Genomic DNA, 21,463 nt, shown 5'->3' with positions numbered 1-21,463 from the left:
CAGTTGTTACGGTCTTGGCTGGAGAGTGCATGACTTCCAATTTGGCTATAAAAGTGCATCTCTCGCAAGTCTTGAGTTTTGGGAGGTAAGAGGAGAGGGTTGTCAGTGTACATGAGGCAGTTGCTACATTGCCTCAGTGTACCCAAGTTCACCAGATTAATAGGAAACCGCACAGAGAACAAACCTTTAGACATGCCTGGAGGGGTGGGCATTAATAATAAGTACTGGAGCTGTTTCTTTGTAGAACATTTAGTGCTGGTAGCACTTTTGTGTGCTACAATAATTGCTACAAGAAGTCTGGTAAAGTGCTAGACTAATAAGCTAGTAAAAGTGCAGGAGAGGATAGAACTAGCAGATCTCAGGGAAAATTTGAAGAGCAGACTTTGGCACTGCTCAGAAGCTTACAAACAGTCCTGGATACTACAAATCTGTATCTGGACTACCTAGTTACAGGAAAGGTTGGAAACAAGCACAAATGCAGGCTTTTAAACCAGAAAGTTGGAAAAGATGGAAAACTGCCCAAAAGGTCAATAAATTACAATTTCTGGGCCAGAAACCACTCATATTGTGGTAGATAAGCTAACTAGTGCTTGCCACTCCCACTGATGAGCTAGAAGACTTCCCTCTAACACAGAAAGGCTTTGGGGGGGAGGGGCTCAGATGCTTACATACAGTCCTGGATGCAGCAAATCTATATCTAGACTAGACTAGTTACAGGAAAGGCGGGAGATGTGCAAACGCAGGCTTTTAAACCAGAAAGTTGAAAGATATGGAAAAACTGCCCAAACAGCCAATAAACTACAATTTCTGGGCCAGAAACCACTCCTGTTGTGGTAGATAGGCTACCTAGTGCTTATCACTCCCACTAGTAAGCTAGAAGGCGTCTCTGCATCACAGAAAGGCTTCGAGGGGCTCAAATGATTACAAACGGTCCTGGATACAGCAAATCTGTATCCTGACTAGACTAGTTACAGGAAAGGCAGGAAACAAGCTTAGAATTTTTTTTATAGAAAAGCAGCTAAAACAGCACTAAAAACAGTTCAAGTGCAGTGGAAGCTAGCACACTTGAGTGTGTAACAGTATTAAAGCAAATACAGTTTAAATAAATGCATTTTATTCTCAACTGAATTCAATTATTGTTTTATTCAACTCTGAACAGTTAAAAAGTGCCAAAAAATATACTTATCAGCTGAGAGGAAGCATACTCTTGTCAGAACACGGGGAGATTCTAGCAATGTAGATTCTGTCACTACATTAATGATGGACCCTATGTAGCAATACATGAATATAGTTAATGATGGACCCTATGTAGCAATACATGAATATAGTTGCACCTTGGCTTGCCCTGGCAGATGCAGCTGTAACACTGCCATGTTGGTATATGTAGCTACTTGTGTCAGCTGCTCTGCTTTTTATGTGGGCAAAACAGTGCGTAGACTTAAGGATAGAATATGTGAGCATCTGCGAGCAATTTAAAAACAGGGATGTTCACAATGCACTGTATGGTCACAGTATTGTTTGTACCAGTTTTAAGAAATTTATTTTCTTTGTTACTGATTGTGTGACACCTAAGACAAGAGGGGGGATGACAGACTCCTGGTCAAAAATAAGCAATATAAGTGGCAACTTGGGTTAAATGCCACACCTACACCAGGAGTAAATGATTGCATTTCATTCATGCCAGTTCTGAAACAGAGATCTTATGTAGTTTAGGGAAACTCAAGTCCTTTGGTTTCAGGGCTTGGAGTTCCTTAATTGTTCCTAGATTGGGGTTTTTAAAACATTCTTAAAAAATAAATAATTTTCAATTCATTAGACTTAAGGTTTATATACATTTCTATACAACATATGTTTCTGTACATTAGAACATCATTTGTATTATGACGTTTCTTGTAGCTCTATTTTGGTTCATTATTTGATGTACTGGGTTATTTAAACTAAGGTCTATGCCTGTTCCAATGACTGAAGAAGCCACATTGGTGGCTAAAGCGCTTAGTTATTGGATTTTATCTGCCATTAAAGTTGTTGTGATCTGACCGGTTGTTGGGACTTTCTGTTCACTTCTAGGAAGAATAAGATGTCTGCTTATATATAGCAGTGATGTGCAACAAATATGTGATATAGTAAGAAACAACTAGAAGATCTAGACAATAGTGGGTGATGCACCAAGATTCTGTTTTAAGAACAGAAAGAATTTAAAACAACTGCTATGTCAAGATAGACTTAATAGCAACATGAACTTCATCACTAAGAGAATGGGTACGTTCCCATGTAGAAAATGTTAAGTATGTGGTCTTCTAAATTTCAAGAACTGTTTTGAACATCCTGTTACTAGAAGGAATGCACACTTAAGACTTATGCCAACTGCAATACCAATAATGATATTTATGTCGCTAGCTGTAATGTATGCACTGTTTTTTATGTTGGGAAGACCAGTAGACCCTTTAAAGAGAGGGTGCCTCACCATTTAAGTGATATCTGGCTAAAAAGCAAAACCAATGCCTTGTCACAACATATAAATTATCCAGGCCATAGTTTTAATTTTATAGTGCGTGAAGTATTGACTGAAGATACGAGAATGGGGAATCTTTGCAATTAACTGCTATTGTGGAAGCTCGCTGGATTGCTGAGTTGCAGGCTGATAAGCTGCCTGGACTAAATGGGATGTTCCCTTTAAAACCCTCATTGAAAGGGGCAGAAGCTGAGAAAGTAGACTTTGATTGGCTAAGCCCCTGTTTAAATTTGATGAGCAAAGTTTGGCACAACATGATCTGTTGAAGGCATTCCTGCTGAAAGCACATATCCAGCTACTTTAAGCTGATTTCATGTTTCACTGTGTTTTTATTCTTGTTCTTATGCTTGTTGATTTTTAGTACTAAATAGTTTTAAACCTCTCCGTGGTGAACAAGCTTTGCTTTGTTTCTGTTGTATGAGAAGTAGACCAAAAATGAGACAAAATCTGGATGTTCTGAAAAAATCTGTGCAGCTGAGAGGTATGGCTGTACAAATAGCTGTCATTCTGTTAGTGCAACATGTCTGCACAGAGGCCAACTTAATGAGAGGACAAATAACCAGTAATGGGGGATATATTTGACAGAGATGTCACATGGGAATGTGTTCAAATGTAACGCTCTCAACCTCTTGGAGCGAGAAATGTGAACAAAGCCATAAAAAGGAGGGGGGGCAAAGGGCCAGAAATAGGGACAGATTAATGTTCCACGTCCAAACTTATGAAGTTAATAGAATATATAGGTTGTATATTAGCATGCTGTTTCTGAAGATTATGAAGTTTGAAACTCAGATGTCAGTTATCAGTTACCAACTGCACTCTGCAATGACATAAGTTATTTGCCAGGAAAGCAACTTGTTATTAGGAAACTATCACAAATATGAGACATTTTTGCACAGATCGACAGTTGAGAGATATGCACCCAAATGTCTATGAGTCACATCAGTCCAGAGATGATCCCAGTGATATGGCAGAAAGCCACATATTTTGGTAAGGAAAATATCTGGACATCCTGGGAATATCTGGACAATTGAGAGGTATGAATGTGAAGTATGTGATCCAAACACAGTACAGGACAGTGTACCTACAATGCAGCGTATTGTGATATCCCACTCCTGGCATTTTATACTGAAGCTGTGTTAATGATATGTAACAGGACATGGGACTGCCATGTAAAATTATCACTCTGGGGAAGTGTGTGTATTGGATAGGGACACAGATGCACAGCAGAGGAGGGCATGTCCATGGAAGATGGTTGTAGCAGCAGCACCACCAAGTACATATATATTTGGTACAGTACAGACTGTACATTGAAAGTGTGTTGTCTGTGACTGTCACACAAGGCAACATAACAGTGGGGAGGATGTGTGTGAGAGATAAGCATCCTTACATGAATAATGCAGACATCTGTCTGGGATCTGACATAAAATTGAGGTATGGTGCATATTGAGAAGCTGTGCAAACCGATGTACCTGAATGAGTGTACTCTCAGCAGAGGTCTCCAGCATGGTGTCCACAGGTAAAAGTTCATGGTAAACATTACAAGAACCAGCCACAATCCTGGATAATATCTGAATACCACCACTAATCTCCTGCTCTGACATACCATGTGATGTAGAGTGGTAATAGATGAGCCTGCACACACTGGACAGCTAGTATGATGCATCCACACTATATCAGGGTAACCACACTCCCTGTCCTGCTACTGTAATGTTTGCAGGAGATATTAGGATGGACATTATTATACCTGTATGTGACAGTATGGCCAATACAGACTAGTTGCCTTGTGTGCATGACATATATCTGTGGCACAATTTACACGGTCATAAATTATATAAAATGTTCTCTGATGCCTGTGTGCACAGTGTGTGCATAAGGTGAACAGGTAGCATACGTGCGTCTCATGTAACAAATTGATTGGTGTTCTGCACCATCAGATAGTCATGTATATTGCCCAGAAAGGATACCCAGGTATCGACAATAAGCTGTGACAACGTACTGTAACACTTCAGTTACACATCACTGGAACATGTGTAAGGAGTTGCATGGAGAAGGGTGCATTGTACTCAAGTTATTGGTGTGATGAAGGCTGAGATCCATGACATTAGTATGCCCTCTGATGTGCATGTCCTTCACATACCCAGTACTTGTGTTGCAGTCAAGGGAGTAGTCAGCACTGTGACCACATGCTGGTGGAAGTACCACTTACCCTGTACCGCAGGACACGGGTCACATACCTGTTGGTCTGTTCTTAGGATGTGATATCCACATTATACTTGGGTGTTATGTCTGTTTTGCAACACCTCCTTCCATGTGTCTTGTCAATGCAGGTGTTGTCATGGCTGTGGCACCATTCACAGTGATGGTGAACCTTTTGGGTTTTGCGGGTCAAAAGCTCCTGGCACAAAATAATTCACTGCACTTCACATGAGCAACATATGCAAAAGCAGTGTCTTTGGTAACTCTGGTGTTGGAGATCATTGACGTGTCACCTAAAACGGCTGTGGTGTGTGTCACCTTTGATACGTGTGTCATAGGTTCACCATCACTGCGTATGTGTTGATACTGTGTGTATTCTACTAATATCACAGTTGATGATTGCTCACAAGCTTTAGTCCTTCAGGCAGCTGTTTGGACACAGCATGTGTATGTAATCTGTGATGTCCATCACTTAACTAAGGGGCAGCCAAGGGCCTAGCATATACCCCTGATGTACTGACCTGATTAATGGACCTGAGGTAATGTCACATCACATATTTTAACTTAGTGAGATGCCACGTATATCATACACTGGTGTAACCATTTAGTATAATAGCTGTTCATGGCCACATATGATAGTGTTTGAATACCACAGTATGACTTTTTTGCACTCCGTCTTTGAGGGCATCTATCAGATGTAACAGACCTAATGTAGCAGTAACAACTCGCACAGGTCTGTTGCATACACCTGGAATTTTACTAGTATACATGTAGAAAAGGTCCATGATGACACGTTGGTGTACCTCACAGTCGAGGAGAGTCAGAATGTCTCCATGCATGCATCAGGTGCTGTCCCCCAATGCAGGTAAATGCATGTTGATGTACACCCTTGTACATGGTGGACATGGGCCATGTGGAGGGTGAGTTGAATTGTGTATTCCACCATATCAGGAAGGTGTATGTGCTGAGTCACGCCATAGGTGATCTGTGATGTTGTCGCAACAAATTGATTCTGTGTGATAGGCCTGGAGGAAGGTGAGACAGGGCATGCTGCCTATTGTGATCTAGCCTAGGGTTTTAACACAATCACATATGCAGGTATCATTGAGAAAACCCCCAAGCTGGGGATTAAACCTTTACACCAGTTGATGGGTAAACAACTGGCTCACAGAACACGTCATGTGACGGTGAATCAACCTGTACCACTAGAGCTGTCGCCATTTTGCACACCTCTGGGATATGTGCTTGGCCCTTCACTGTTTGAACTGTATTTTTCTTGACCGTTTAGGCTAAATTATATGGCCTTTGGCTTGCCAAGTTTGTTGATTCTTGCATATTGTATGCAATCATTGAGTCTATCAATTGTGATAACATAGTACAGGAGAGGAGTTATCTCACACAACTGAAAGGTGACAAAGGCACTCAATCTACATAATAAATGCAGAACTGTATGTTTGTAATGCTGATCACCTGAAAAGTGGACTTTCATATTAATCACAGCATTGACTGCAGTCCTGCTATGCAGAAACTCAGTGATACAAGCACTGGGAACACGTTTAGATAGCAATCTGAACTTTGACCGCCAAGTGTCCACATTATTGAAAGCCTATGTTGTGCATATAAGTCACGCTGTCATATTAACATCTTAGGATTGTATGTCAGCACTGTAGTCAAACCTCATTACAGCAATAATAGAGTATAATGCTGTTTTTTACATGTACCTCCCCAGGTGCATGTAGCAGCTGGAGAGACCACAGGGCCCAGCAAGATAACACAGGGCCTACACACCATGCCATGATGTGTGTGGATAGATTAAAGGTCATGTCACTGTAAACTTTGTTATATAGGACAATGTGACTCTGCCTGACCCCCAGGCCAGACACCGACCCTGCCCTTGTGGGAGTACTGCATATCCAAAAATGTAATATAGCACAGTACTGCATATCCAAAAAATATAATATAGCAGATGACATCAGCAGTGTCTGTTGAGGACAAGGTAAGTGTCCCACATGCTGTTGTAAAATGCTGTCAAGCAACAGCTCATGCACACACCCAGTTGACTGCAGTGAGAATAGAACCCCTACCTAAATACACAGACTGCAGAGCACAGTACTTAATGCAAATGCCACAGCTCAAGTCTGATTTATAAAGGACTGCAGGTGAACTTATAGTACACGACATCAGCATGTGGGAGACGAGAGGCTGGGAGGCCTGTATGAAATGAGTGTGTAGGCATGAGCAAGTATCAAAGCACTGTCATTGTATGGCAGTGGAGAAGTAACTGTGGGATACACATAATCTGCTCTGCTGTCTAGACACACCCACCCACTCACTCAGTGGAGTGCAGTGAGAACAGAACTCTTACTTATCTAACTACAGAAGATTGTACTTGACACAAGCGCCGCAACTAAATCCTGATTTGTACAGGAGTGCTGGTGAACTTGTAGTAGATGACAGCAGGCCATGTTGGGGGGCAACAGGTTGTGAGGCTTGCGAAGGCACCTAGCTTCATAGGTTCACATGAGGCTACTAGCCTAATAGCACTAGTGTTTATACACAGCTAGACTTCTATACACCCAAGTACCCTTATTGAGCATAGTTGGATGGTTATTTTTAGCAGAAAGTGTTTGTGAGTAGTACAAGCTGCCCATGTCCATGAGGGGCATAGGTGCCAGACTGTACAGTCACCCAACCAGCTGTCAAGGTTGTGATTGAACAGGGTCACTGAGGAGCACTGCTTCACATGCAGTGGCTGCCTTTTAGGATGGCAGCTATATCCTTTATAGACTGGCAGAGTTGCTGCTGCGCACAAGATCACTCTAACAATGACCCTCTAAATTTGCTTAATAAAGGTATGTTTGTTTTTATGCATTCCGGTTTCTACTGCTATATGTGTAGTAATAACCATGTACTCCTAAAACTTGCCAATACAATATGTGAAAGATGCAACTGTAGATGTATCTAGAACAAATGCTCTCTGTCAGGTAACAACAAAACCGATATTAAACAGGTTGTCCGCACACACTTCACCTTCTCAACAAACCAGGTTACTATTGCCATACGTGTAGGAATAACCATGTATTCCTAAAACTTACTAATACACTATGTGAAAGAATCAAGTATACAGCGAATCTAGAGTAAGTGCTCTCTGTCAGGTAACAGCAAACCAGATATTAAATAGGTTGTAGGCACACACGCGCACTCTTCACCTTCTCAGCAAACCAGTTGCACAGCACATAAACCTACATATGCAGAGGTACTCTTTAGCATACCGAAATTACAGAGACCTTGCAAATGCAAACCTTCTGCACACTTAACAATCCCAATGGAACTCATTACACACACAAACAAGTAGCAGTGTCTCACCCATTGAACCCTTAAGGTAAAACACCTAAAAAACAAATGTCTTGGTCATATCCATATCAAATCCATACTGAAATGCACAGATGTCCCCCTCACCAAGATGTACAAGGAGAAAGTCAGTCAGCTTCCTGTCAGGTGCCAGGATCTGCAAAGTCGTATGCACTCAAGTCTGTCAACAGCAAGCACAATTACACCTCTGTCGTACTCCATGTTGAGTAAATGACTTCAGACGTACCTCAATTGACTATATGAAGAGAGACAAGATTGATCTCCAGATTGTGTGTCTCTCAGACAGGTACGTCTGTAGCCCTAAGCAGCATTATGCCTTCATCCAGGATGATGTCTCCATACAAACACAAAAATTATTAACTTCAACAATTGGCTTAGCTACTGGTGTCACTCCAGGGGGATGCAGTAGTTGTCAGGCTGTGACGATATGGTCGAAAGATCACACTGTTTTGCCAGGTATGGTCTTCATTTGTCACCTCCTTTCTTTTGGTTACTGGCCAAGGAACGTGCCTCCCATAGTGACTTTTTTTTTAGACAGTGTTGTAAGAACAATGTTCCTGATGTAAAATATCCTCAAAAGACAAACTTAGGGTTATGCTGCTTAATGCTAGGCATCTAAAAATGAAATTGCACTCAATGGGGACGCTTCTTACTTGGGAAGATGTTGATGTTTGTGCAGTTAGATACATGGTTTCAGGCAATAGAGAGTACTCTGGCCATGAAAGGCTATAATGCCTTCCAAATGTTCAGGGTGCAAAATGAACATGAAAGAACCAAAGGAGGAGGTGTATCCATCTTCATAAGACAACTACACATCAAGACTGATTAAGCAGTACAACTCCGTAGAGTTACTCCAAGTCCAACCAACTGTAGGACCCCCGCCCCACCATTGTTACCTACTGGCCCACCAACATGAACCATGAAAACCACACAGTGCCTTCCTGGACCTACTTGAGTCGCTCATAATGCAGCTAAGCACCCCAGGCATGGGTAACCTTAACTATCCTTCCATCGATTGGAATACATATGAGCTCAAACACACTTGCCCTAAGGTTGCCCCACAAGGGGCTTGAATGTCCTTGACCTAGTACTCACCAACATGGGAGATCACTGTACCACCCCATGTGTGAGACCCTCCATGGTAAGGTCTAACCATAAATCAGTCACGTTCACTGTAATAATTGTACCTCACCCCCCACAGGTACCAAAAGGTGGAAAAATCTCTGCAAAGCAAACAGTAACCTCCTGAACTATGGCATGCCTAGTTTCAAACCTACTGCCACTACTGACAGTAACTGTCTCTACACAAAGCATTTGTGTACACCTCTATATAAACACCTTTACAAGTGTATAGTCTTAGCTGTACCAGAATGGATCAAAACTTGCTCACAAAAAACAAGCCGCCCTGGTGGACATCTAGCATAAATAGATTGCACAACAAGAGAAAGAAATTGATGTCCAGGAGTAAGAGGGAACAGTCTCAGCAGAACACCTTCCATAGCTTGAACAAACAAATTCGACATCTTGTAAAGTCCTCTAAAGTTAATTACGATTCTAAGTTGGCATCCATAGCTAAGGATAATCACAAGGCATTCTTTAGCTATGTCTGTAATGTAAAAGGGAAGGGCCGGCTTTCAGAGTGGATGGTGCCAGTCATGCTGAACCTAAGGACATGGCCAACATGTTAGACAGGTTTGTCAACAGTTCCACACCCCTGTCTCCACTGATCATACCTGTCAACTGTTCTCTACCCATTGTCTCCAAATAATGGGTCATAACTGCACTTGATGCTAAAAAAGACAGCCTCTGTGGAACTGGATGACATCCTAGACTGCTTACTAAACGGGAGTTAGCAGAACCACTGGGTACTCTCTTCAACCACAGTCTAAGTACTGGCTTTGTCCCAGCAGAGGGGAACACCGCAAACATAATACCCTTGCATGGGGGGGGGGGGTCCTTTAATTGACCCAGGGGAACTGTACACCCAAAAGCCTGACTAGGTTTGTCATCTTGGACCTTCTCAACAAGGACATTGATGACCTTCAAACTCGTCACCTGACACAATTTGGCTTTGTCATGGGTAGATCGTGCCTGTTAAACATAATGGATTTATTTGAGTGTCACCAAACCCCTGGATGAAGGCATATGAGTACATACTGACTATATCGACTTGGTCAAGGGCTTTGACACACTCCCCCACTGAGGCATCATTGTGGAACCCGCCCAACTGGGGATTATCCCAAATGTCATTAGATGGGGCAACTGGCTCACCAAGAGAATGCATTCGGTCATAGGTGGGGATTCCGTCTCTACCAGCAGACCTGTTACCAGTGGTGTCCTGTGCGGGTCTGTTCTGTGCCACCTACTGTTTGGAATGGATTTCTTATAAAATCAGGTGTAAAAAAGATGGCCTGTGGCTCAACAAGTTTGCTGATGACTGCAGACTGGGTGCAATAATTGGATCCCCAAACAATGTCAGCATACTACAGAATGTGCTTGCATACATAAATGATTGTTGCCAAAGCCACAGACTTTTAACTCAAAGTAATGCACTATTATCCCATTAGGCAAAGGAGAAATCCCTGCAAATTACAATATTAATAGTAATGTCCTGTGTTCTAACTCATTGGTGAGAGATTTGGGAATGCAGGTTGATGTCAACCTCACCTTTGGTCATCTTGTGTCCACAATGGTAATGAAGGTCCTTTACATTGCATGCCTCATAAGTGAGGGTATAGCGTCCAAGACTGAGGATGTTATAACTCCTGTACTCCTCCCTCATCAGGTCAAAAATAGAGTACAGTGCTGCCTTTTGCACGTACCTCACCAGACACCTGCAGCAGCTGGAAAACCTCAAGAGGTTTCTTGCTAAGAAAATCCATGGACTTCATTTTTCCTACATGGACAGAAGACCCTGTCACTGTACTGGTGTATCTTGTAGACTGCTGACAGACGACTTGTGGCTGGCCTACAGAGCAGTCTCAAACCCGGCCTTAATGGAAATGCTGAACCTCCGCATATCGCATGGGACAAGACTTGCTCACTCTAGGGACCTTAACCTAGCCTGCGATATGAACAGGACATGTTGGAGAGACTGGTACGTCACCCGGAGATTGCCACTCCTATGGAACAAACTCCCAATTCACATGAAACTGAGATCCTCAATGACCCTATTTAAGTGCAACTGGGACAGTTGGATGAGAAATCTTAGATTTACCTTGGGGGTTTCACCTATATAACTCTTGGGCTCAACCAGTGCTGATCATGGATTCACAAATATGGCCTACGTATCTTGGTCTATAAGGGAACAAATGTCCAACTTGGGTAGGCTTGACAAGGCCCTAGGGCCATTAGCTTAGTAACCTCCAATGAACCTAGGGCTGTTATTGTAGTAGCCTTGTATGAGCCTGTGCAGGCCTGCCAACATCTTGTCTCACATGGGCTGATAATATCATGTACTGTAAGTTCAGCTGCAGTCTTGCAAAAGTCAGACTTGTGCTGTGGCGCTTGCATTACATGCTGTTTTGTAGTCTGTTTACTTGCATTGAGGTTCTATTCTTCCTGCAGTCAACTCTGTGTCAGTGTGCGTGTCTGTGTGTGCGCGTGCTCTTGCTTGACACTGCAGAGAGACTTTTACTGCAGCATGTGGGACACTGTTATTACCATATTCTCAATGGAAGCTGCTGCTGATGTCATCAGCTATATCAGATGTTTGGATATGCAGTCATCCCACCAGGGCATGGTCAGACACTGGCCTGGAGGCTTGAGGCTTACCCTATACTAGACAGAGGACTGTGATACATCACGGTATGGTTTGTAGACCATGTTAGCTCTCCAGTTGCTGCATGTGTCTGTAAAGATACATGCAAAGATGAGCATTATACTGTATTACTCTTCTGATGAGGTTTAACTACAGTACTGTCATACCATCTTAAGATCTGAAAATGATTGAGTGACTTAAGATGTGCACTATATGTTTGTCTTGGAAGATCATTAAAGAGAGAAGTTAGAAAGTAATGATGCACATTGCAGTTTCTGACCTCAACACCCTTACGAGAACATTCACTGTAATGTTGTGAAATTTTGATGCTATTAACTGTTTAACTTTCCAAGGCCAATATAAGTCAAAAGTATTGACCAGTTCAACAATCGAAGTGCAGATTTACTAAGCACTAAGTTAGCTACACACACTGAGCATCAGACACTGCTTTTGTATACCTGAATCCAAGAGGTAGAAATCTGGATTTGGCACACTTGTCACTTGCACAGTGTGTGTGTGTGTGTGTGTGTGTGTGTGTGTGGCAAGAAACCTAGACTAACGCAGATCGTGGTGTGTGTGTGTGTGTGTGTGTGTGTGTGTGTGTGTGTGTGTGTGAAGAAGACTGACATTGGGATAAAACAGCAAATGGCCAGTGAGACAAACTGAGTAACGTGTGTGTGTGTGTCTGTCTTTAGGAGTCCTCCAGGTGAAATTGGTGTGCGAGTGTCTGCGTGAACACAGCCAAGCTCTGTGTCTTGGTCTGTTAGACAGGTTGGAGCCATGCATGGTAGAGGTGGCAGTTCATCGTTGTCGCCCCGACCATATGAACTGGCTTTGCCAGGAGCTGCACTGGCACGTCCACACCCACAGTCAGATGCAGGGCTGCTACCTGAATGTGACTGATGTCTGTTGGACGAGCTCCCTTTTATGGGGATGCCCAGGGCCATGACTCCATGGCCTGCCATGTCTGGGTGTGGACAGCAGACTCACTGATGGAGCAGGAGAACTACTGCCACTGTAGTAGCATGATTAGTCACAGCCACATTGTCTGACCACAGATGATGAGGCTGACCTACGCCCATGAGGATGCTGTTCCCCCTCCCAGCAGATGTTCCATCACTGACACTGCTCGTTCCATGACAGACACCCTTGGTCCATCAGACACCAGTTGTTAAATAATATAATAGTACAGCAAAATCGACCCAAGAATTAGACACACACACAAAAATGTAAATTTCACTGCTGTTGTATCACAGTCCAAAAAGCTGCAGAATAGCACAAATTTGACGCAAACTGAAGTTATAAACTTCTATTGTTAACAAATAAATAACTGGTTAAGCGCTTCTACTTATTGTAGATATAAGCACTTAACCAGTTTTATTTATTTGTTAACAATAAAAGTTTTTAACTTCAGTATGTGTCCAGTTTGTGCTATTCTGCAGCTTTTTGGACTGTGAGACACCAGTTGTCTGTGTCATCCATCCAATCCAGGGAATCTGCAACATGGTGGAGGCAGTCTTGCATATCAGACTGTGCCACATCCATAACCTTGAGCATTTGTCTGAGCACCAATGGGAACAAGTCTGTGCCTCCTTGACAGCCTGAAACATATGTCGAGTGGTACGGGAAGTGACACCTGCACCAGGTAGGCCCCATCTGAGCACCTCTGTCAATCTTCCAGTGTGGCACCACACCCACTGTTTGGCTATGGACAGACCCAACAGGCAGTGAAGCTGCAGTAGCCACACTTTCCTGATCAATGTCCTCTCACTCCACCTGTCCAACATATGTGGATTCAGTGGACATGGTAGGCGTAGACCTAGTGGCTGTGTCCAGTGGAAATGCATGGATTGGCTGTACATCCACCTCTGTGTTAGATTCATCCTCTGCACTCCCAAACTGTGCCTCAGTTTGGCCACCATCCTTATCAGTGTGTGCTGATAAACTGACATTAGGTGGCACAGAACCCACACTCCTACTGTTATGGTCATGTATGATAAAAAGCAAGAAACACAGGAATACATCAATATGTCCCCTACTATAGTGCAGACGTCACCTTATCCTATACACGAGAGATGACAGTGACCATGGTTTTAAAACCACACTGTGTGGCCACTGTTACAGACAGTGCAGCGATCTTCAGTGTCAGGCGTGAGATCAATATCACAAACTACAATATTTCTTTTAATTGCTCAGCAGTACTGACATAAAAATATTTGACTTGCCATTTGCAGAAGATGTACAGTGCTGTACTCCAGACGGTCCTGGAAGAAGTTAAGCAAGAGGTAAGGGCAACATCATAACAGTAACACGGGTAATAAATTTACCCCTGTGTGCATTAACAATACTTTGAAACAAGAATGTGGCTGACTACTCCAAACTAAGCTTATAACTGTAGCAGTCTTCAATCCCCTTCTCCAAGAAAGACACGTGATATAGAATTAACTTACTAATTTCAGTTGTTTTACTGTAGAAAGTATTCTGTTGTTGAGATATCAAAATGTACCTGGAAGCTCCTCCGGGAACGTGCTTGCTGTCTCTTTTGTGCCCACATCCAGGACTTGCTGTACTGCACTCTCCTGGGAGCTGTCTGGATCTCTCAGATTGGCCAGAAAGTGTTCATTGAGGGTTAGTGGTGGTTCCCTAGCAGGCCCTCCCCTGGTAACCATTTGGTCACAGCCCACTGCAGCTGCCTGCCTCCTTGCAGATGTTGTCATGTCAGCGGCCCTGTGGTGCACCTGTTCGTATGTTCTGCTGTGGCCGCCCACAACATTGATATCATGAATAATCTGCTGCTATATCCGCATTCTACGGGCCATATCTCCCCATCCCCTTTCTAGAAGAAAAGCACCATGTTGCCGAAACCCATAGACTATGACTCTGTTTTCAGCATCAGTGAAGGAGTGTCTCCATGGATTGACACACTTGTGACATACTTGTAGATCTAAAAGAGAACAGAAGTATAATGCGTAACCAAAGAAACATATCACTTTTTGTGCCATAACAGTAAGTCAGCTTTGCTCCCCCCCAAAGGAACAGTTATAGTCTTGTTTGTGCCATAGCAGTAACACACACCACACCACAGGCAAATGGCCCATTTTGGTAACAAAACCTCTTTGAAATGCTAAAAGTGCTATCAAAGGGCCTGAGCATGACACATTGTACATATTTATCACACAGTATTCCATTTTCATGTATTGTCAATCGTGTACTTCTGAAATGGCTTGTCAATCGTGTACTTCTGAAATGGCTTGACAAACAGGCCCATGGTATCAGTATACTTCTAGCTAATGCATACAGATAAAGGTGTAAAAGCCTTTGCTAAACACTGTGCTGGAATGTATTTAAGACCATGTAGTTGATAAAATGTAAGCATACCTGCTGAAGTTCACTACTCCTTTGTGCAGATATATCCTGAAGGAAAAGTATTTTTGCAGTCTTCCAAACATATACAATTCTCCTTGCCATCAGTTTGGCTAGCTACACATTAGCCTTTTTATAATGGTGCAGATTATTAATGGATTGCATCTGTCTTTGTCTGTGTTTCCTACATGCAAATTACAGCATAAGCCAAAACTTTTGGAGTACAGACACGGAAAGTCTACACAGATGGAATGTTAGGGGATGCTGCTGCTTCTATCAATTTGTATATGCTAGAGCGTTGTTTCTGAAACTATGGTCCACGGACCCCTGGTGGTCTGTATGATGCATTCTAGGGATCCATGAGCTCACTTGGATTTCGGGCATCGTTGGTGACTGTGTGGGGATAAAAAAAAGTTGATCCGCTCGCTATGTATTTATATAAAAAAAGAAAGAGACTTCCTGCCTGCAGCTGAGCTGCTTAATTTCCACGTTCGCTGCTAAGCAGCTGCTTGCCCTATGTTTTCAGAGAAGGAAAGAAAGAACAACTTCCACATTTGCCACTAACACTGAGCAGCTGCTCACTTGCCCTGTGTTTTCTGCGTGGCAGTTAGAACTTGGAGGGAAATTTAAACAACTGTTCTGTTCCCCCGCCAAGTAAGGTTCTGGATTTATGTTGGTTGCTGCTAACAGAAATTACTGCAGAGCTGATCCGGACGATCTTGCTGAAAGACCCTGGCCTGAAGTGGTGTTTTTTTTTTTTTAAATTAAGGCTTAAATAAGAAGTGGTGCAGTTGAGAGTGTAGCTGTCACCTGTCCATGTTTTCGCAGAATGTCTGGATTTTTACCTCATTTGGTCTGTTTTTCATAAAATGGAGTTTTCTGGTAAATCATTTGAAGTCGGAAAATAATGGCAGACGTGTTTGCTTTAGACCTCACATCCTACAGAAAATTCGTACTAATGCAAAACTTTCTTTGAGAGGTAGTGTTGTGTGCAAGACATAGGAAGGATACCCTTCAACTGTCCAGGTTTTTGCAGAATGTCCAGATGTTTGCCCCATATGTTTTTGTTCTGTGCAACTGTTTTGTTTAGCTAGCTAGCAAATGGTATCACTATTGTGGTATAAAATTTTAAAGCATTACTTACAGTGTGTACTGTTTATTTGGGGGTGGGGGGGAGCAACTTATGGCACAAAGATGATTTATGTTGCTATTGTTGCATCTAGCCTATGTTGCTTTTGTTGCATCTAGCCTATTAGATTTAATTCTAACAGCCAGATCAATAAGCCACCTTGTACAAGTTTTCAGTATAAGAAAATATAAAATAAATTTAATAATGACATACATGGTACATTTCAGTGGGATAAAGTTCCTTGTTTCTACTGAACATCTACCGTGTTGTTTAGATTTCAGTTCTGTCAGTCTTTAATACATATAAGGCAGCGCCAGGAGAATGCTACTGGAAGGTCCTTGCCCTTAGACACTTGCTAAAAGTTGCGTTTAGCTGACCTAGCTGTTAACAAATTAATAAAAAATGAAGAAACCAGAATGGCAGCATTTATTAAAATTTCTCATTTGAAGATGATGAAATTCTGAAAGATGCTGTAGAGCAAATTGTGGCTGAACTTCTTTTCTAAGTTTAAATATGCTGTCGCACATTAGGGTGAGTTGTATGCATTTTATTCTATCAATGTAGACTCCTTTTCGTGGCTGTATTCCAAAAGTTTTGGAATACAGACGGAACACCAGCATGGAGTCTGTATGGTTGATTCGTATCTTATTGAATTGCTCCACCATGTTTCCTGAGTTGAAATATTATGGAAACAGACAGAAGCTTGCACTGTTTTGTTTTACATGTAACGTAATGGGTGGACATATTGCTCATATGTTCGTACTAAGCTAACTAACTTCCCTTGCGAGCCATTTTAAGCCTAGCCAATTATCCTTTGTGAGAATAAAACCCTGTACCTTGTGTTTGTAAGGCGAACACCTTAACCATTAGGCCACCCTCCCAACCCCTTCATTAATTGCTTGTAATTATTACAGTATTTAACATTTTCATATGTTCAGTTGTATTTCCAAAAACAAGAAACTTGCAAACTGTTGCATGGGCTTGGGTGAAACCTTAGATGCTGAAGGAAATGGTCACAGATTCTTGCAGTAAAGTTGTATAGCTTGAGGGAGGTTGCATATCTGTTTTGGGCTCATAGGATGTTACGAGGCTATTGACCTGCGGGTCTTTACAAGCCTAGCTGTTAATACTGGATGAACATTATCTATGCCCAAAGTTTTCCTAGCAAGGATTACCCATGTCCAGGAGAGAAGCCAGGACAATCCTTGGCAGAAATTTATGGTTTCCCATACAATCGTCCAGGTTGCTCTTAAACGGGGTCATGGAGCTGCTATTCTTGATATGGATTGGAAGCTTGGTCCAGAGGAGTGGCTAACTCTGAGAGATGCAGCTGTCTTTGCAGCAGGTCCTGTTTGTCGCAGGCTAGAGTGAGATCCCTGGAACGGGTGATTCTAGTCCCATTTGATTTATGGATGTACAACATTTTTATTAGATTTGAGTCGGAGAGAACCTTGTAAACCAGATGTAAATTGCATCTAAGTAGTCTATACGCTACGGTGTACAGTGACAGCGACTTCATCTGTGCATGTAAGACGTGCTGGAGACCCTGAATTTTTTTTTTTTTTAAATTTCTGAAGTCTCTCAAGTTGCTGCAGGTGTCCGGTATGGTACATACCAAAGGGGGCATTATATTCAATAATAGGCCTAATGAGGGATGAGTACAGGAGAGTTGTAACCTCTCTTGCTCTTGAGGCGATATCTTTGCTAATCAGGTGAGAGATGTAGAATGCCTTCCTCGCCATAATAGACACATGGTGGTAAAGTTGAGTTCACAGTCAGCTTATGTTCCCAGGTCTCTCACTACTGAATTGTTACTTGGGGTATTATTGTTTATTTTATAGTCAACAAGGACATTGTTTTACCAAAGGAATGATTCATTATTTAGCTTTCGCACCAGTTATTGGTCTGTGTATTGAAGTACACTGACATCGCTAGGGGATTCGGTGATGGCACCTAGTTTGCAGTCATCTGCAAACTTAGTTAGCCACAACCCATCCTCAGACTTGGCCACAACCCTTCCATTTTGAGGTGGACTTCTGAGAAGTATATGCCAAACAAGAGGGGGCTTAGCACTGACCATTGTGGGACCCCACTGGTGACAGGTTTGCTGGTAGAGGTAAAGTCTCCCACTTTGAGTGTTGTCGATCTGAGAGCCATTTTGCAACTTAACTAACAACATAGGGGTTGATATTTAACTGGAGTAGTTTCACTGATGGCCTCGTGAGGTAGTGTTGAAGGCCTTGGCCAAGTCAAGGTAGGCTGTGTGCACGGCTTTGCCCTCCTCTGTGGCTCTGGTCACATTATCAGAGAAGTCTGCCAGGTTTAGCAGGCATGATCTAACTTTGACAAAATCGAACTGGGATGGATCCAGGGTTTGGAGGTCACCTATATCCTTATTATTGAGGTCCATGATGATTCGTTCCATTGCCTTACAGATGAGGCTGGTTAAACTTTTATGGGTCTATAGTTACCTGGGTCTGTTGCCAAGCCGACCTTGTGCAGGGGATAACAAAGAGTCTGTTTTCCATTCAGTGGGGACAAAGCCAGTACTCATGCTGTGGTTGAATAGAGTGCCTACTATCGTAGCTATCTCTTGTTTCAGAAAATTAAGAATGCAGGCTGGAATGGCATCTGGTCCCATGGAGGATGTGTTCTTAGCCCAGGAGAGAGCATTGATGACTTGCTCTTTGGAGATGCAGGGAGGAGGAGATGATTAAGACATGGTTTGTGATATGCTTGGGGGGCTGGAGGGTGAAATTTTCACCAAAAAACCTGTCTGCTAGCAGGTTTGCAATTTCTGCAAGGTCAGTGTGTGTGATACCATCCACTATTAGTTCAGCACACAATTGAGTCCTACCTTTTAGGTTGCAAACGTAGCTGAAGAAAGCCTTATAGTTTATCTTTGGCTATTATTGCTTAATTCTTCTGATGATTGCTTCTTGTAGAGTTTGACTTGTCTTAGTTGCTTGTTTAGGCTGAGGAGAGTGCTCTTCTAGTTCTGGGATCTCACTTTTCTATTTTTAGACAGCAGCTTATTGTATAATTTATTAATGGTAGACATCCACCAGGATGGTTTGTTTTTTCTTGAGTATCTTGCTTTAATCGTATTCGTCACGGCTGTCAATACATTTGTGTAGATGTTTATACAGAGCATCAGTGCATACCTTAGTATAGCCGTCAATGCCATCTATGGAAACTATAGCTTGGAAATCGCTTGTACCTTCCCTTAGGAGGTTATAGTTGGCTTTGGTGAAGTTGTTTAGCCTGACCTGTCCTTTGGGGAGTTCCTGTGCTATTGCTACTTCAAAATGACTGATCTATGATGATTTGACCAGTGTGGGCCCTACACTTCAGGCTTTGCATCAATCACTCATATTGTTGAGAACCAGGTCTAGAATACTGGAGCCCCTTTTGGGATGATGCACTATTTGTTCCAGGAAATTTGAGTTAATGTCCAGGAACTTTTGTGCAAGTGAATTTAGGCTTGTATAGGTTTCCCAATTAATAGATGGATAGTTGAAGTCACCCATGACTACGGTGTTAGGTTGTACCTTTAATTGTCCCAGGTAGGTCTAAATAAGCTATGCAGGCATCTTGGTTTATGGAAGGAGACCTATAACTGATGACCTGAAGGGAGAGTGATCTTACCCATGGTAATTTGGACTTGGAGTAGCTCCATAACCTGTCTAGAGGTGTAATTATTTTTAATGAAGATAGATACTCCACCTCCTTTGGCTCTAAAACCTTCAATTTGCGTGGAAGGCATTGTAGCCTTTCAAGGCTGGGTGTTTTTCTGAGGCCTTGAGACAAGCTTCTGTGACTGCACACATGAAAACATCTTCCAGGGAGAGGAGTGCTCCCAGCGAATGTAGTTTCTGATTTAAACTCTTACCAGCAAGACCCTTAGTTTCTTTGTGTTTTATATTTTCACGTTGGGAAATTTTTTGTTGTGATATTGGCTAAAATAGGCATTATGGGGAGGCAAGTGCCTTAACCAGCAACTGAAAGCCTAGAGGTGCCAGGTGAGGACCATTTCTGACAAAGCAGCATGGTCTAGCCACTGTGTCAACCCAGGCTGACAAGAACTGGATCCCCTTAGAATGACCCCAGAAATTAAGCCAGTTATTGAAGTCAATAATTTTCTATTTATATTGTGGTATCATCCTAGGCGAGGATAGAGCGAGCTCACTCATGTCTGTCTTCATATATTCCAGATAGGTACATCTCGCGTTGTTCACACCAGCCTGAACTATGACAGAGTCATAACGGTACTTGTTGCTGAGAGACTTGAGTTCATGTGTGATATGGTGAATCCTTGCACCAGACAAGCAGCTGACAGTAACCTTCAACTTGTTCAACCTGGTGAGTGAGGCATCTTTATGTCTCACTATAAAGTCGCCTATAACTAAAATATTTGGAATAGTTGTGCAATGCCTTATGGGCTTATATGGTGAGGCACAGGTGCTAGTGTTTTTGTGTGTATTGGGTGCTTTGGTTGTGTTAGGTTTAGCATGTTTGTGTTTTGGAGGTCTTTGGTGTTTAATTTTGTAAGTAGATGGCATTTTTCTGTAAAATATCTCAAGGATCCCTCAAAATAGAATTTCTTGGTGGCATAGGAAGGCTGAAGTCAGGCAAAACAAAAGTGCTGTTGCCATTATGTATAATATATAGTGTGTGTGTCTCTCTGTCTCTCTCTAGATACACATATATATCATCTTCTTTGGTTAGGGGTCGCCACAGTGGATCACCTGTTTCCATTTCTTCCTGTCCTCTGCATCTTGCTGTCACACCAACCACCTGCATGTCCTCTCTCACCACATCCATAAACCTTATCGCAAGCCTTCCTCTTTTCCTGTTACCTGGTAGCTTCATCCTTAGCATCTTTTTCCCAATTTACTCTGCATCCCTCCTCAGCACATGCCCAAACCAACGTAATTTTGCCTCTCTGGCTTTGTCTCCAAACCTTCCAACCTGGGCTGACCCTCTAATATACTTATTCCTAATCCTGTCCACCCTCATCACACCCAGTGCAAGTCTTAACATCTTTAACTCTGCCACATCCAGCTCAAACTCCTGCCTTTTTGTCAATGCCACTGTCTCCAACCCATATAACATAGCTGGTCTCACTACC

At 42.5% G+C, this 21,463-nt stretch overlaps 1 protein-coding gene across 5 annotated transcripts in view; it reads left to right on the top strand.

Annotated features, from left to right (window-relative positions):
- LOC122793658 (zinc-binding protein A33-like) overlaps positions 1-21,463 on the top strand; it is a 990,434-nt gene that overhangs the window by 19,773 nt on the left and 949,198 nt on the right. The window lies entirely within an intron of this gene.

Source organism: Protopterus annectens, chromosome 2.part0 (assembly GCF_019279795.1).
Source record: "Protopterus annectens isolate FY-2018-M chromosome 2.part0, PAN1.0, whole genome shotgun sequence".
NCBI classification, from domain to species: domain Eukaryota; kingdom Metazoa; phylum Chordata; order Ceratodontiformes; family Protopteridae; genus Protopterus; species Protopterus annectens.
Note: the sequence above shows the minus strand (reverse complement) of the source record. Positions and strands in the feature narration are given on the sequence as shown.